The 16,625-nt window shown below is 43.0% G+C and overlaps 1 protein-coding gene and 1 long non-coding RNA gene across 7 annotated transcripts in view; one reads left to right on the top strand and one right to left on the bottom strand.

Annotated features, from left to right (window-relative positions):
* Positions 1-16,625, bottom strand: part of LOC116243396 (calcium-activated potassium channel subunit beta-2) — a 114,951-nt gene that overhangs the window by 19,810 nt on the left and 78,516 nt on the right. The gene's annotated exons all lie outside the window — the stretch shown is intronic.
* LOC149916670 (uncharacterized) overlaps positions 12,874-16,625 on the top strand; it is a 39,457-nt gene continuing 35,705 nt past the window's right edge. Inside the window, exon 1 of the long non-coding RNA XR_016469814.1 lies at positions 12,874-13,587. This is a non-coding gene — a long non-coding RNA (uncharacterized LOC149916670). The remainder of the gene's footprint in view (positions 13,588-16,625) is intronic.

Genomic DNA, 16,625 nt, shown 5'->3' with positions numbered 1-16,625 from the left:
AAAACAAAAGCCCAATGTATTTTGGTCTAGAAGTGAAAACAATGGCAAGAACAGGCACAGATGCTTCCATTCCTCATATGGCAATAATCTATATTAATTACAGCAAGCGTCCAGCTTCGAGCAATGTCACTGCAGTGCTATTAATGTTGGAGAGTATTGAGTTTCTAAGGAGGTGAATGTCTTTTTCTCTCCCTAATCATGATTACTTGGTTTAGTACTTGAGCTAAGCTTTTATTTAACCAAGATAAATGGTATTTCCAAAACCAGCCTGTTAACACTATGCATCACATTATTACTCTTTTCTAAAATTTCTTGCCTTGTTTGCTATTTTACATAGCTGCTGAACACAACAAAAAGGAGGAGCTGTGCAGAATTCCTTAAGGATTAAAGATAAAAAAAAAAATTAATAAATCTGATTTTTACTCATTACTTCCATCTATAGTGATAATATCTCCCCTCAACCAGTCTAACACAATGTTATCCCTTCTACCATTTCACTCCCTTGAAACATGAGTGCTCACATCACATTTCTACAGACACCACCAGCCTGGCTGACTAATATTTGTTGCTTTCTATTTGGAATCTCTCTGTCATTTAAGCTTATGTGCCAACACTGTAGGTTAACATTCAGAAGAGCAGATGGGGAATTAGAGGCAAAACTTCTGTCAGCAATAATGGGGCTTCTGTGCTTCGTTTCCCTTAGGGCATGGGGAATGTTTCCCTTTTCAATAGCTGTTAAGCGTGCATCCAAGGCATGCTAGAGGCCTACCCAGAGTGCCACCCCCAGTTTTCTTCTGTGGGGCCTCCATCGCTCGGCCAGGTCTCACCCAGCTTCTCCCAAACACCTGAATGTCTCTGCTGAGCCCCTGCTGAAGAAAACAGATGCTGTGAACCAAGATGTGCGGAATATATCTGTTTTCCCTACTTTCTAAGGAAACTTCAAAATTGCCTCTTAATTTTCACCCTTTTTGAAGATTTTCTTAAATTTCCTGCCTTTGTCTCTCCTAAGAATCCCTGAGGCTCAGTAATCAAATGGATTGCATTCAAATCAAAATGAAGAAAAGCTGTATTTTACATCACAGTAGTACAGGGTTCTCTACAGATTCTGCTTGTTTCTAAAAGCTAGTATTTGAATTCCTCAAACTATGTAGGTCAGTTTAAGCAAAGATACCTGTGGGAAAGGTCACTAAGCCATCAGCTAGCACCCTGCAGCTGGCCCTGCTGCAACACTGGTGTGCCTCACTGTAACACAGCATAGGAAGTAAATAAAAGCTGATCATCTCCCTCCTAATGTGTTCAGAGGGCTTTTCTCCTGTATTAATTTGATAGTAGTAATCCAATTACAGCAAACGTCTTCAGAGGCTGTTGTAATGTGGACTGCAGTTTTACTTCATAAGATGTAACTCTCACTCCCAACTGCTCCTCTCTCTTACATTGGAAGTACTGTTGTGAATTTCCCATTTCAGTGTTTTTATTTTTTGAAAGCTGGTGTAAAAGTTTAATGAAGTCTATCAGTTCAGTGCTCCTTGGTATGTACTTCAGAAGAGACTGGGTACCTGATTCTGCTCCTATTTACATCAGTGAGATCAGGAGCTGAATGCAGAAGGAATCAAGGAGCAGGGCAATGGCACAGAACTTGTCAGCACCAGAGCAAACACATTTCTTCAATTTGTTTTACTCTTCTGGGACCACAACCTTGGTCCAATCCCCAGCTGGACTAACACTGGAAGTTTTTGTGGAATAACTCCTTAAACTGGAAGGCGGTTCTAGAATCTAAATAGAATCCTTGCTGAAAGAATGCTCAAAAACTCAGTGTTGACCTTCATATAAGCCAAAAAAGAGATTCTCAGTGTCTGTAAGGATTCAAAAATTGATGTAGAACATTTTGTCCTGTAGTAAGTTTGCGATTCCTTTGGAGTGTTTGTATTTCTACCTTTTGCCACAATGGAAATTCAAGTCAAATGTTCAAAGTTGAGCATTTTATCACCCTTCTGCTCAAATATCTGCTTAAAAGGTAACAGCAGCAGCTCTATAAATGGTAGATGTATTAAGACAAGGAAAATCAATCTTTCGCTCTGTATATAAGGTAAGATTTTTTAATTATATATATATATATATATATTAATATCCTGGTGGAGCCATGTGCTATGAGAACATGTTACCATCAAAAATGATCTGCCATCGACACTTCACAGCTGTAGGAAAGCACGGCCGCTTGAGTACTTTGGCTGCCATAGTGCTCCACAGTGAGATCTGTCTGCTGGTGGGAGGTTCAGAGCTCACAGCAGGAGCTTTGCTATCAGACCCATTTGCCAAGTGGGAACTGGCAATTCAGTTCATCTCCCTTGGGTGCAGAGAAAAGCAGTATCTATTTAATCTGGAGTTTAGAAAGCTGGAACAGAATTGGAGAGATCATTGCCCAGAACCTTTCCATCTTCCATTTATACCTCAAGGAATGTTTTTCTTCACCATAGCATTCAAAGCTCTCACTTCACTCACTGCTGCTGCAGCAATGTGTTTTTGGTAGCCAGCTCCTTCTAGAGTTTTCTGGTTCCAGGCTAGCCCTGCTATGAAGATCAACAGAGTGTGGCAGAAATGCTCATCCAAACCACTGCTACCATCAGCCCTACCATAGGATACACCACCAGTGTTAAGATGAAGGAATACACCTGGTTCTGGTTCTGCAGGTTTTGATGCTCAGAATTAATTCCCTGAGGTATGCAAGCACTGAGCACTGGCCACTGAGCAATGATATCTATGTGCATGTTAGAATCACTAAGGTTGGAAGAGACCACTAACACTGTCTAGTCCAACCATCCACCTACAACACATACTGCCCATTAACCATGCTCCTATGTACCACATCTCCATGGTTCTTGAACACCTCCAGGGATGGTGTTTCCACCTCCTCCCTGGGCAGCCTGTTTAGTGCCTGAGCACTCTTTTGGAGAATAAATTTTTCCTAACTGTTCTCACTCCACATCATTTGCAGTAAATGTAAAGCAGTCAACTGAGCTGGAAGGTCAGGCTGGCTCCAGGACTGCCCTGTCCTTGGTCACCTCCCAAAGAGCATCATTCCAAACATTGCCCCAGCAGTAACAGCAATTGCAATAAATATCAGAGTATTTCCTGTGGCATCTGCACTGCCACTTCCATGAAAAACACAGAGCTGATCTAGGAATAGTTAATTTGGGTGTTGTAATACAATCAAGGTGAAAAGCAGCACTGGAAGACCGCCTGTGGATTTCAGAGTCCCCATAGTTAAATTAAATGTCATCATACTACATGTGGCTGCTGATTTCAGGTTTGCTAATTTGTAAAACAATGTGAAGAACATGCTGCAATTGAGAATGGAGCAGCTGAATTATAGGTACTTACATGGCACAGTAGGGATATGAATTCTCTTTATTGCACAAACCTGTCTCTAATTAATAGAAACAGTAACATTTTCTTGCTCTGCTTTCATTAATTCAGACCTATAGCTTTGGAAGACTGGATTGGGTTAGGAATTGTTTTGGGTTTTTTTTTTTTTCTGGAAGAACAGGACAGAACCACAGGGCTTTCTTGACTTTTCAGCATGAGTCCTGATCTCCTCCAGTGTGCAAGGAGCAAAATTACTAGCAGTGCCCTGCTGCGTGTAACAAACCATCTGTCACCATAATTGTAGCTGTATTTTTTTCCCCCATACTTCTGGGAGAAAAGACCTAAACTTCCCCAGCTGCTTGTCTGAACTGAGCATTATGAAATGTATTTTAGAACTTAGAAACAGCCACAGTGCGTCCAAAGCCTGCTTAAACCCCAGCAGCTCTCCACTGGCGCTGGCACCTGCTGATAAAAACTGGCTTCGGGCTTTACCTAACAAGCTGCAAACGATCCGAACAGCCATGACTCCTTCAAAGGGAGTTTTATAGGCCTTTCCTCTTCTCTGAGGAAGCATAAACATATCAAGCCCTCAAATTATGCTTTATTTATCTCAGTGGAATGGCGTGATATTGTTCCCACAGAAGCACTGGTAATACTTCACCAAAGCAGACAGGAGGGAATGGCACAAGGAGGAGCTGAGGCATGAGTTGGTTTAGCCATTGGTGGTGAACACTGAAATATAGCACCGGTTTCAGCCTGGGTGTAATTTATTATTTTGGGTGTTTCAAGCACTAAAAGCAAGGGCTCTCTAGAAGGGTGATGGAAAAATATGAAAGCTAAAAAGCTACATGAGGGGCAGAGGACTTCACTTTGCCTGGCAGAATGCTTTGCCCCAGTGGGGACAACAGCCACATCCCTCTCAGGGTCAGAGGCTTGGGAATGGGTATGGCAGGCAGGACTTTCTTCCCAATGGTTCACTGAAAAAATATTAATCTTCATAGCTTTCTTACATGAAGTACATACTGACCATTGAACTGCTCTAAGAAGGGCCTTTTATTGATATGACTCCTCAGCCAAGCGTAATGCAATTAAACGATTGGATTTCATTAAGCATATTGACAGGGTGTCAGTGACGATTTCCATTCCTCCCATTATTTCTATAAATAAAGTCATCTGCCATAATCAGAAAATATGAACGTGCTAAGACCTCCATTAATTCTTCCCCATACTAATCTAAGAGCTGGGCAGATGTTTATTAATACCTTGTTACACTGCATTCATCAGCTGTTTCCAAAAATAGAAAGGCTGAGACCTGATCTCTTGCTGAAGGTTAAATGAGAACAGATCTGCCTAAATCTAGCCTTCTGATTAACTTTTTGACAATATTTTTGTTATTTATCAAAATATTTCTTAAAATTTTACCCTTTCTTTCCCTCTCTCCAGTGTGCTTTGGACCACATGTGAAGCTCAACGATGCTCCAATCTCTCCAGCATGGAATTCCTTTAGCAGAGGTCCTGAAGTCTCTTCGGATTTCCATGGAGCTGAATGACATCAGCCTGTGACCTTCCCAGGTATTTATAGATAAGAAGGGTCCAGGTCCACTATATTCAGTGCTGGGCCCTTGCTGGTAACTGCTGGTGGGTTCTTATGGAGGGGTGTTAGAAACAGAAGGAAAGGGTGGATATGCACTGAGCTGTGAGGGTGCTGGGGCTTACCTGTGGGATGCAATGCACCTCTCTGTGTTCCTAGAGGCAGGTTTTGGAGCTGATTAAACCTCAGCCCCAAGTCATTTCCCACTGTCACCTGCACTGGCTCTTCTACTCCACAATTTACTTTGTGAAAGTACTTTTGTCCTGTTCTTTAGAATTTTGTGCTTAATAACCTTAGGTCACTTTCTGATCTTCCTCTCCTTTCCTATTTGTCTAGCTCTTTCTTTCTCTATCCCCACTCTATTTTCCTTAACACCACATGGGGCTGATCCATCTACTGACAGGACTGGTGCAAGCCAGTGCATTTCCACCCAAGTTATATCAGCAAAACAACTGTCCTGTGACCTCTGTAGATGCTTATCTTTTGTGCACAGTGCCCTTACCTACATGGTTGTATCAAGAGAGCTCTGAAGTTCAGGCTGAAGCCAACCCCCTACTTGCTCAGGCTGCCTACAGGGACAGGAGGCACCTGATTTCTGGGCTGAGCCAAATCAGGTGCAAACAATGCTGATTCACATCAGCTGTTCATAGAAACAGAACATAAGATATATGTCTGTCTTACTGCACTGAGACTGCAGTTGGGCTATTTTCATTGTTTTGTGAAAAGCTAAATCTTGCTGACAGAACTTTGTGAACTTCTCCTGGAGGACATAGCTTCTCAGGTTAAAATGGAGCTGTTTCATCCCCAACTTAAATGATAATTATTGTAAATTTTAAATTTTTATATATTATATATATATATATATTTTTTTTTTTTGCAAACTCCTAATATTTTAAGTACACTAATAAGGCTGAGATCTTATGAACTTTTCTCCTCTGAATGCTGGGCTGTTTCAGTTCCATATTTAAAGCCAGATGATGTGTGGCTCTTCTCATGACTGAGATTTACTTTCAAGGGTAAGATGTAATGCTCCGAAATGGGTTGGGTAGCTCTTGGTCTGATCCTGTCTTGGTGTGTTTTGGCTGGGCCACACTTGAAACAAAACTGAGCGTGTTGAGAGTTGCTCAGGTTTGGGGCTGGCCTCTTCCTGCTGCTACATCCAGCACCAACACCTGAGGGGGGCTCTTGATCTTCATCAGGCCTTAAAGAATAATTTGAATAATAATATTTTCAAGGGAGATCACCACACTACAGTGGGGGATAGGCATGACCCAAAGCCTATCAGGTGGCCATCAGTCCAAATCCTAGATTGATGAACTGGGCTGATGGGAATTTTGAAGTACAAGTGGTGGTGGCCAGCCCAACCTACTGCCTATTGTGCTGTGCTACCTCATCCCTTGCCATCCTAGTGCATCCTAGTGTCAGAGACAACAAGGCAGATGAAAAATGGCTCATCAAATCAACAAACAGGATCTGTGTCAAAACTTTTCTGGATCTTAGGAAAAAGGAAGTGGGTGCAAAGCTATACTGCTTGAACCTGCCAAACAGATGTATGTGGGTATTCGTGCTGCTGCTGCTGTTCTCTCTCTTGACTTGATTTCAATAGTACTCAGACCTTTAATTTTACAGATTCATTTGAAAGTTCTGTAAGAAAAACCAAATAAAAAATCTTATTCTGCTTCCACAGCTTTCTAGCTACTGCTCTCCTCCTTAGAGGTGGATGCTGCTTATCTTGTCTGTCATCTCTGAAATTATCCACTTACTTTTAGCACCCTCTTTCCCTTTCCTGGTACTGCATTTACAGAAATGAACCTAAGCACCTATTCTTTGGGTCAGCATTTCAATTAGTTTTAAATTGCACATTTCTATTTCCTAGGTCCTTACTTATTTATTATTACTTATACTGAGTCTTTTTCTGAGTGTTTGCATTGATTCTGATAAATCTGTTGGGTGCTTATCTCTATAAACAGATCAATAGCTTTTGGACTGCTCTTTCTGAAGCAATAGATTGAGAGGCTTGCTTCTAACTTGAAAGTCTCTGTATGGAATTTATTAATACATCCATCAGTTACAAATGTATGCTTCATAAAATGACATCAACCCCAGTTAAAAATAAGTGGATTTCTTCATGGACAGTCCTATTTAGCTGTTGCCAGTCTTACACCTTTTTACTTTATAGACTCCGTCAGTTCATGAAGAGAACCAACACTGTGTGTCATGTCAAAGTTCTTTCCAGAGCTGACAGGGTTGGGATAACTACTGGCCTTGTTAATTATGGGTCCCAGCAGACAAGAAGCATCATGTGCACCTCCAACGGACACAGCTAATCCCTTGGGATCTAAAAGGAGTAATTTGACTGGAACAGATCTCCCATCTCAAATAGTAAATGCTCCCTTCTCCTAAACTACAGGAGAAAAAACAACAACAACAAAACAACCCTACATCCTTTAAACTGATACTGAATTGAAACTGGGCACAAAACAAGAGTTTCATTTTTATTTCTAGCTTGCTCAAAAAAGACCTGTTTGCACTGTCTTTCTCTAAGCCTATTTTGGGCTAAATAAGAAAATGCAGTTCCACAAAATCTCTGTGTGAAGCCAGCAGAAACACAGTAAGATAATAGTGCTGCAAGATAAGGGGGATTAAGATTACCTCTGGGCTTTTTTAAGAAATAAAGGGTGAAAAAGTTAATGGAATGCTCAAATGGGAGATGTTGCTGGGACCTGCAAAAAGTGATAGACTGAGATAGCTTGGTGCACAGCAGGTGCTTTGTGTGGAAGACTGTTGCATGGCCAGCCTTTTTCATGTGGATTAAATTCCACTATGGCATGGCGCCTTTAGGAGCTATGGGTAATGAAGGTGATAATTTCCAGTGATATACACAGTAAAGTGGATGAAGCACAGTGATTTGGCCATTAGTATAATGAGAAATACAACGGCTGGCAATACAATGGCACAATCATTGCAAGATGGGCACTATGTCTCCTGTTGGCTGGAGGATCCCTTGGAGGTTGTGTTATTTGTTATCATGGTGGAAGGCTCTGTCTATTGATTACACCTCATATAGGAAAGTCTAATGGTTGCCTCCCATCCACTTGTGATTTTTCTGTACCAATCTGTGTCTTGCTTAATGCAGGAAAAGGCTCTGGTGCAAGCACAGCAGTGCCTCCTGCGTTCTGCTTTCAAGAGCAGCACAAACTGTGGCTATATTGTGGAAATTAGAAGTTGCTTTAATCACTACGGTGAGTCTGAGTGGAATATACTGCAGAGACAGTAAAGGCCACTGACAATCCAAATGCAGTGGAGGCCTGGTCTGGCTGGTATTGAAGCTGAAGTAATATTTCTATTGTACTTAATGGACATCAGCCTCAGCCTCAGAAGAGCGCATTTCAGATTGAACTTCTCTGCTTTTGCAGAGATCCTATTAGATTTGCAGAGTTGATATTAGATTTGCTGTGTGCTATGAGAACATTATTATTCAGTTAAATTACTTTTTCATTTAATATTACATTCTTTTCTACAAGGATTTTTTTTTTTAAGTCCTTTCTACCTGTTTGCCTTCAGCTGGTTAGGGAACTCATGCTGGCTTTCTGTCTTGAATTATTGCACAGTGTTGCTCTGCAGAATTAAACAGCTCTCACCCACTTCTCAAATGAGTGTCTCTGTGCTAAACTTCTTGTCTCCTGGACAGAGTGTCTCTGTTTTACTGCTGGGATCAAACCAGGAAGACCCTCTTGAGTTACTGGGAAACTTAAATCAAAAAAGTTCTTGACCCTATGCGTTTCTTCATACCTAAGCCTTTTCTATTACAGCATGCAGGGAGGCTCTGTGGGCCCTTTTCCAATGAAACAGATCTCTGAGCTCCAAACTGTATTACGTTATTTGTAGTATTTACATTTGTAATGCCAGCAGTGTACTAAGTGCTTTGTAGAGACACTGGAAGACAAAGTCCCTGCCCAAAGAGCTTAATATTCATATTTTATTCAAAATGAAAAGTATCCCTACTTTGAGTCTGTAAGACACCGGATTAAAAAGGCTTTTCTCTGTATGCCTGCATATAGAAATACAGCCCCAAGGGGAGCAAAGGAGGCAGCTGTGGAGGGAAGGGAGCCAGCACTGCAGTGCACAAAGCAACCTGGAGATGTGCTCCCAGCCTGGGGTCCTCATGGACTCTTTGTCCCTGTGAGCCCAACAGGGATCAGAAATAAGAATCTAATGCACAGTGCCCTGACTGCACAGACTGCACTATTCCTGATATTTTGTCACATCATTATGAGTTGCTATTTCTATGTAAGCACATGATAGTGATAAAATTATTTCTAAAAATACATTAATTCATTAATAATAGCATTTGAAGAAATCTTTGAGAAAAGCTATGTTCCTCCATGAGGTATACTTGAAGTTCAGTGGAAGAATCATAGAATCATTAAGGCTGGAAAAGACCACTAAGACCACCAAGTCCAACCACAAACACACTCCCACCAGTCCCACTGACCAGATCCCTCACATCCCTCTATGCTTCTTGAACATGTCCAGGATGGTGACCCCACCACCTTTCTGGGCAACCTGTTCCAGTGAAGTGGAGCTGGGATAACTTTGCCATAACAAACAACAAGGAAAGTGAAGCGGAGCACAGTGTTCAGGAATGGAACAGGGAGTGCATCTAACACATATCTGAGCAGAATGCAAACCCACCATTACACACAGGGAGAAGCAGAGCCAAGAGTTTTGGAGCTCTAAGTTCTCCAGCTAGCTGCAGAAGTTCAACATGTTTCCACGAGTTATATTTGTAAAAACAAGATTGGGATTAGCAAATGAGTAAATTAAACTGGATTTGAGCAAAGAGATTTGGAAGTAGATTTAAGCACTCCAGTCATCGCTGGCTTTGCCTCCAACTTTTTTTCCTTTGAAAATAGTCCATGAATTCTTACTGCATCTGAAGTTGTTTCCACTATGTACACTAGAGAGTTTGCAGGGAAATCTGCTGGTGTTATACAACAGCAAGAACAGCCCCTGAAGAGGCATTATGGTTCTGTCTTAATGATCTCCCTTTTGTGAAGCACTCATTGCAGATACAATTTCTGGACTTCCCTCCTGGCCACAACACGAGGACAAACACACTCGATGCAAACCTTGCTGAAAATGTCTGTAACAGCCTAAACCCCAATCTGTCCTTCCAGAGTTAATTACTTCCAAAACCTAAGTGAGGTGCAAAGAAAACTGCAGGTACCGGCAAGACAAGTGACTCTGGCTATTGGCTGCACAGCAGGAATGTCACCCCATGGCAGCAGGCAGGGAACAACTGTGGGGGACCCTGACATGCACAACATGCCAAACACCTGTGCTGAGCTCCCTGCCAAATTCACTAAGCTAAATCCACCCCCAAAAAGTGTTATGTTGGTTAACGCAGGAGCTGGGATGCTGACACCAGCATGAGCCAGAAAGCTCAAAAATGGAGAAAGCAATAAGCATTGGTAAAAGGAAACAGCACATTGTGAATCACCCTGATGATATCGTCAGTGTTTTGTCTGTTCCAGAAGGACCCAGACCTGACGTTTTATTGTACGGGGTCTCAAAGAACACTGCAAGGATGTTAGAGATAGGAAAACAGGTTCGGAGCATTCTGACTACTCACCGTGATCGTACTTACTGAGTCACAATTAGATCCAAGGCTTCCCTCTCCAATTTGTGAGGTTAGATCACGCTGATTTCATCAACAAGGTCATTTTAGCACCCACACTTAATCCAAAATCTAGGTTGATACTTGCTTAAGAGATTTGCGTAATCTCTTTAAGACAATTAATAAGTGTTGATGTCCTAAGGAACAATCTCTCCACCCTGTCTGGAGCACAAGGATTTGAGGTCAGAGTTAGGTGAAGGGTCTTTTCAAGGCACTCCAGAAATAAATCAAGTTCTCTTTAGAGACAGAGCACTTACAGAGAGGAGATTGCAAGTAATTTTGTGTTGCCTTTTGGGTTCAGCCATTTGGCTGCTTTGGAGACAACCAGAACATGTGGCACTAGTGCTGGAGTTCTGGTAAGTCAGGAGCTTTTGCTCCAATGAGTTTTACTGTTCCCACAGTCACCTGCAGTCCCTGACCAAGCAGAACGTGAATGCTCTGATGCCCTTCCAACATTGCCACATGCTGCCTCTTGGCCTGTCAGAGCACTGGCCCTGGGGCCATGTGATGGGACCTAATTTCTAGTTAAGGGAGAGGATGGGAAACTTCACTCAAAGTCACTGATGCTCAAATGCCAAGCTGCTAATCTTCAGTAAGTCCTAATTCAGAAATCAGTCTTCTTTATTGGAAATACTTAGAAAGATAATCTGTGGATAAAAGGTCAAATATTCATTTCAGGATTTCAGGTTAAATTTTAGGAAGGGTTTTGAGGAATAGGCTTTGAATCCTTGCAGCCAAAGCTACTCTGTGCATTTTGGTTCTCGGATGGATCTGAAATAAGCCATTTCTACATGCTGACATCTTGTAAGATTAACCCTCATCTCGCTGGTTGGTCCAAGAAAAATAACAAATCCCACAACAGTGGTGATTCCATGAGGCTGCTATCAAGTCAAGCAGAATTGCCAGCATGCAGCTCATGGCACTGTTTTGCTATTAACACCTACACTCTTCTTCTCCATTAAAAAGATTGATGAAATTTTATCTGGAAACAGAAACAAACAGGGCATAAAGGCCCACGGGGGTGGGTGCTGCGGATGCTCATTTCAGGCACCCTGCTGGCTCACAGCTTGCTGCAACACATAAATGTACCCATGCTCTGAGCCAAGGCTCACCAGATGGAACTGCATCCCGTGTAGCCTCATGAGCAGAGGTCGCTCAAGCATCAACTCAGCTTATAAGCTTTGGACTGAGAGGGAGTTCAGAGCATAACTGGGGATCCTGAGGCCAAATATCCAAACCTGGGAGCACATCATGCAGTAGCTACACCTGGAAGTGCTACTACAGCTCGCCTAGTGAGGTTTTACAGAGATGCTTGCCATCCAAGCCTTTGGAAACTTGTTACTTTGTCTGGCTGACAAATTGCAACAGTGATGATTTTACTCTAAAAACAAACAAACCTCCTATTAGATCAGTGAGAAAGTTATATTAAATCTCATTCTTCTACATTCAGGAGACATTTATATAGAGTCCCAGGAATATTCTGGTATTGGAAAAATGGCAGCTTATATGAGAAAATGGAAGCACCTAACATACATATCACAATCTTTTTGGCATAGTGCACAATATTGAAGGCAAAATGTATATGGCAGACATTGACTGAAATAAATCAATATTTATACATGAGACAGCCAGGGAATATGGTAAATGCAAGAATAATTGCTGATGAATTCTACACATTCTTGACAGGCCATTCAGACCAAGCTGGAGTAGGGAAGACCCTTGCTTTGAAGTTGTCTGCTGCATTTGTTGCAAGCCACCGCTAAATCACATCCTTGTGTCCTGCTGTAGAGCTGGGCAGAGCACATGGCAAGACTTCTCAGCCCAGGGACCTGCCTGTAACACAGGTCCCAATCGTTATGTACATTCTTCTATTAATGTTGGACTGAAAATCTTAAAATCTGAAAGCATATTGAAAAGACACTGAAGTCATGCAGAATTACACGAGTCATTTAGTGCTCATTTCTTGATCTAACATTTGTTTCAGCCGAAACTTTATCAGCTCCGTGGGATCCATTCCAGGTTTATTCCAGGGCAACACTGAACTAAGAAGCCTGTGAAGCTGCTAAAGGAAAACACCAAGGTCAGTAATAGCATCTGCTGCAGCCCAGCTCCAAGGCCTGAATGGAATTTCAAGGAGCAGATCTGGTCCCCATTCAGAGTCCTGATTGCCAAGTCTGCTCACAGTCAGTCAAAAGCCTTTCTATAGACCTCTATGTTCAAAATGTTTTGGAAGCCTAAAAACCTGTAACAAACCTAAAGAGATGGAACAAGAGCTACTTCTTTGGTGACTTCTCAGAGGCAAGGTGCATGAGGATGTAGAGGATATAATTGCCATACAGGTATCACACTCAAGTGCTGTTACCTTTCCGTCTGTAAGCACACATAGCTGGCCTGGTGGAGGCCAGCAGCCGTTACCTCCTTCTTTTTCAACCGCCCTGGCTGCAGGCCGAAGCCTGCTGTTACCAGTGGTACAATGCACAGCTCTCCCAAGCAGCTCTTTCTCGTGGCACTCAGAAAGCTGGGGTGGTCTGGTAGCTCAGAGTGCAGCTGTATCATCAGAGGGAGCACTGATGTTGACTGTTGTGTCATCATGCCCATTTTTAATACTATGTATCCTAATGTTGAAACCCAACGTTGCTAGGAGCTGTCAGAGCAAACTTTTAATTTTTGCTGTGTTAATTTCAATGGATGGAAACAGTTCTTAACACACAGCTTGCTGAAGTTACTGAAAGCATGGCAAGTGGGAGCAATCAGCCTGGAGCTGCTGGTGGATGCTGGCTCCAGGTGCCCACAATCAAGGTCAGACTGGGAGTAGATGAATAGTTCACCCAGGAGTTTTGCTGGCTCATTTGTGGAGTTTCCTGCTGAGATGTTTTGAAGAAGGCAGCTCTGGGAGGCATTGTCTAGCAGGGTGAGGAGCAGTTTGTCATGGAGAAAGAAGCATGCATCCAAGGTACAGTGTCAAAAGCACCAGTCTATTCTCTTTCTGTCTATATGTTGCTTCTTTGTGCCCTTAGTTATTGTAGCCTTCTGGGTAGAAAAGCGTATGTTTTGTTGTGTCAAGGTGCTGCTTTTGTGTGTTTACCTTAAAGCTCAGCAAAACTCAGTGTATGTGCTTTCCTCTTTGTGTAGGAATGTGGCTATGGAAGTGGAGTGCAGAAAAGCATCTATTGATTTATATTTCTTGGTGTTTGACAGGAGCAGATCAGGGACTCGGTTCAGCTGTTGGAATGTACTAAATGCAGCCTGGTTCTGCCACTATTATGTGCAAGTTACTTCTGATGTAGCCAAGTTGCTTTGGATGTATTGTAAAAGGTGAAACAAAGCCAGCTTTATAGGCAATAAAAGCAGAATGCTATTATTTAGGCTAAAATGAGTCAATATTTGGAAAATTCCACTGTTAGCAATAAGACCTTGCCTGAGGGAGGCTGCTTGGTGCTGCCTGCAATGAACCTGCACCAGATGGGAGAGCAGCACAGCAGCATGAGGCAGAGCAGTGATCCTGTAGCTGCAGGGAGGCAGTGTTGGGGTGCAGCTTGAGGGTGGTGGGGTCTTGACCAGGATGGTCAAAGAGCAGGTGGGCTCCGAGGGGTCTGGAACATGAAGAAGGGCAGCTTTAGTTGCATGGTGACACAGGATGAGTGGTGGGGGCCCTATGCCTGGTGGGAGGGGATGTGAGCCTAGTTACCAAAGCATAGGGTGAGCAAAGTGTAGCCCCAGGCTTTAACGGGTGGAGGAAAAATATCCAGCTTGGGTAAGGTGTGAGATAGGGATGTGAACTACCTGGAAGCTTGTCCCTGGTTGTGCTTGAAGCTGACTACCTTATGCTGATGCTTGTCCTACAAAACTGACAGCAATAATGAATGATAGTCTGTATTTCTGTAACCTCAGCACACCTAACAATGTGCCATTGACACCAATTTCGAGGGCTGGATTGCAGCCAGTTTTTTTGAAGTGGCAGTAATTTGGCTGCAGTGGGGAGCACTGCTGAGTACTGCTTGTAATCTGGGTGGGATGTGGGGCTTGCCTTTCTCTTCCCCTCAGTACCTCCTGTGCAGACAAATCTTCCTTACACCAATGCTGTGCGTCCAAGATTGTCTAGAAGGCATTAAGAATGTCACCTGCTCAACCTGAGCACCTAGGTAGTCTCAGTGGGAGGTTCAAACTAGAAAGCTACCTCCTCTACTTACACAAGTGTGTGTTAATCAGCTTTCTCAAATCGGAGCAGGTGTCTGTGGTACCAGACAGCAGGTAAAATGACATTGCTGGATGAGTTCTGGGACAAACTATTGCAGTAGCTTATTTAATACAACTCCAGGGGAGCCAATTTTGTTTGTTTTGGAGAGATACAAACCTTTCTATCACTGGCTCGTTGTGTAGGTCAGAACTTTTCTAGTTTTCTGGTTTTTAGAATGCTGAATCTGTTATTACCATTGTTTTCTGAGTTGTGAATGGAAATCTCAACTTTCAGGCTGTGGCCTTTCTCCATGAAAGGAGAAAGGAGCTGCCAAGCATCTTTTGCATGCAGAGGAGACTGATATGATCGAGATATGAATAACTTTAAAGGCTCCTTCAAATCCCAGACTGTGGGTCTGTGTAAACCATCTCATGCAGAGTGCAGCTTGCACAAGCTGTGTGCTTATGCAATTAGGGTGAAGCTCATGGGGCTTGAGAACTTGATGGTGACACAGAGGTGACTCCCTGGTGTCTGGTTACATTCTTAATCCCCGAGTGGGAGGAAGCTGGCACCTGTTCTGCACAGAGGAGTGGTGGGTCTGTGCTGGGCTGTAACTGCAGGCTCAGAGCTCGGTGGTGATTGCTGTATCAACAGCACCTGTGTGCTTGTTTGCTGGGCTTAGTGCTTATTTTCATGGATCAGGAGGTTGCAATCAATTCCAAAAATATCAAGAGTACAGTTTTAGCCCATTAGTCAGATCAGGAGTGGATGCGTACTTGGAAGAATTTGCTTAAGGGGTAAAAAAGTATTTAAAAGTATCGATCCTATAATCACTGTGAAGAATTGACATCAGCAAGGTTTTTCCTGCTCAGTGAAACAAAACGAGTCAAAATTTCCAGACTTCTGGCTTTCCCACTGATACCTGAAAGCAAGCAGCAACCTTCTTGTAGGCACAAAGACAGAGCTACAATGAGAGCAGAGGTGCCCTGTGACTTTAAGACTGGGCAGTGATGGAGAGCTTTGGTGGATGCTACTGTAAAGATACAGAATGATTAATGCAGGCATCTGAGAACACTTAACTTAGCTTTTGGTGTTGTATCTGTTATTTCACTTATGGGGCTGTTAATATCTCATCAGGCCATATCTCGATGATTAAGAAGAGTCTGTTTTATCAGTAACTAGGGAGAAATGCAATTATCTTTAAGTGGTGGAACTCCTGTATTAACTGGATGAGCGGTATTAGATGGCTTTAATATCTCAGCTGAAGGCTGGCTGGGAGGTGCTGAAGCTCTGGATCCAGGTGTAGGGTTAATATAGGACCAATGTGGTGGGGGCAGAGAGATGGGGGATGGCAGAGCTATGGGACACAGCAGCATAGGTGTGAGTGGGAGAGACAGGCTGGAGATGAGGAAAGAAAAAATCTGGTCCTCCCACACTAAGCCCCTGTGCTGATAACAAATTCTGTCCAGGAGCAACCTGTGTCTCCTCCTGTTGGCCTGCAAATAGCAGAGGCTTGCAGACCTGCCAGCCCCCAGCAGTGGGATGGATGCTCCGTTCCTCTCCCTGCAGCTGAAACTTCCAGTGCTTGTCAGCACCACACAGCATTGTTCAGAACAAATTAAGCCGAATGCTTGCATAGACAGACTTCAGTTTCAAGCAGAATAAACCCAGCCATGCCCTACCCACATGCTCATGACTGGGTTCATTCTATTTGAGACTTTTATTCATTCTTCCATCATACGAGGCATTTTTCTCTCCCTATCAGCACTTCTACACCAGCAGTAGAACTGAATATTAGAAGCAGAGTGGGGTGG

This window comes from Phasianus colchicus, chromosome 10 (assembly GCF_987193195.1).
Source record: "Phasianus colchicus chromosome 10, bPhaCol1.hap1.1, whole genome shotgun sequence".
NCBI lineage: Eukaryota > Metazoa > Chordata > Aves > Galliformes > Phasianidae > Phasianus > Phasianus colchicus.
Note: the sequence above shows the minus strand (reverse complement) of the source record. Positions and strands in the feature narration are given on the sequence as shown.